This window comes from Stylophora pistillata, chromosome 11 (assembly GCF_964205215.1).
Source record: "Stylophora pistillata chromosome 11, jaStyPist1.2, whole genome shotgun sequence".
NCBI classification, from domain to species: Eukaryota; Metazoa; Cnidaria; class Anthozoa; order Scleractinia; family Pocilloporidae; genus Stylophora; species Stylophora pistillata.
The window spans coordinates 4,405,222-4,406,932 of record NC_142529.1 but is presented as its reverse complement, the minus strand read 5'-3'; positions in this window follow the sequence as shown (position 1 = coordinate 4,406,932).

The window sequence follows — 1,711 nt, the reverse complement described above, 5'->3', positions numbered from 1 at the left end:
GTTGAGTTAGGTGGATGAACTTAACGAAGGAACGAAGGAAAGTCCGTCTGCACGCAGGCTACGTTAGGTCATGACATAATGCTGTTTACAATTCGTGTAAGACGCACAATGATCAAGTTTTGAATTACAAAGTCGAACGTTTTCACGTTTTTTTTTTCAAGGAGCTCTAATGATTTGTTCGCATAAAATTACTGAAGAGTATCTGCCTCATACCTTCAGCAGGAACCAAACTTCCTCAGAGAGCTTTCCTTAATTCAAACAAAACTGAGTACTTTAGAAGCTTTTAACCCCTGATTGGTACATAAGAAAAAATACTTGCTTTAAAGGATACACTTACTGATTGCTCTCATAATAATTCAGACGGCTGCCATTTTAACGTTTTAACTAAAGGAACAATGAACAATGGAATCTGGCTCAGAAGGGGACGAAACTTACTTTCTGAACCGTTCGGATGGAAATTACGGCTCCTCTCTAACACCCATCACCCTATTTTGGAACAAAAACTACTATTCATTCAAAAACCCGATCAAGCTTGGCCCAGAAATTGACAGGAACCCGCAAAATAGCAGTAGGAAGCAACTAGTTTATCAGCTGAAGAAAAAGGACTAGTTTGTGCTGGAAAGATACTCCTTACTTTGGCGTGCCGAGATGCCGAGTGAACGTTTTCTTAGAGTTCTTTAAAAGGGTATTCTTTTCGCTCTAAACTACTAGTAAATTAGACCCTTTCTTTACCTGTAAATTTTTTCAACAATCTGTCTCGCGTGAACTACTTAAGGATGCTAATTGGCAACAATTACTCAAAAGATAACGTTTTGTCCGACAGTCACCTGATTTCTCCACAGACTAAATTATCCAAAATCGTCGATCGTGCATGTAAAGGATTGTGTTTTGAGTGTAAGAGATATAAGAAACAAAATTGTACGATGGTCGGACGAAATTGCCACGAAAAAAAAGCTATGGCGATTCTACTAGAAGATAATACTTTCACGATCTTATCAATTTCTACTGTCTTGGTACCATACTCTATCGAAAAAAAACTTTGCACCTGAAATCTAGTATAATTCCTTGATGTAAAACTTATAAATGCAGAGTTCTGAATGACAGATTGGGAGCATAAGACAAAACGAACAATTTGAACCAATAAATGAGACAGGTTGAGCATGGGAAACAACGGTTCAAAAACAGTTCAAGACTTTTAATTAAAATTATGGGAAGGCTGCGGTTTGCACGAACACCTAGGGTGAAAATTCTATGGACCGGTTATTAAACCAAAGTTTAACCTTATTCATCGCAAACCCGTTCTCAACACTCTTACACCAGGCTTAAAATATTACCTAAACCTTAAACTTTGGCAAAACTGTCTGAAGGGCTTATATTTAGCGCTAAAGGGAAGACCTAGTTGTTTTCAAAACATCCACACTGAGGAACGTTGAGGTCCACTGATCGGCCACATAGCGGCCTATGATTAGTCTCGTTTCAATGAGCGAGCCTAATTGTCCACAACATTAAATTTTACATAAGGAACAAAAGGCAATTAAGTTTATAAACGGAAGATTCCTTTGACTTTAAATAGAGGCTTACCTCGGTTACACTTTTCAAAAATTCCGACAAATGACTTCTCTGAGCACTTGGAAATCATATCCGTCACACTCACACACATGATTAGTTCACAATTCGCAACTTAACACTCGCATTGTTACTCACGGATGAC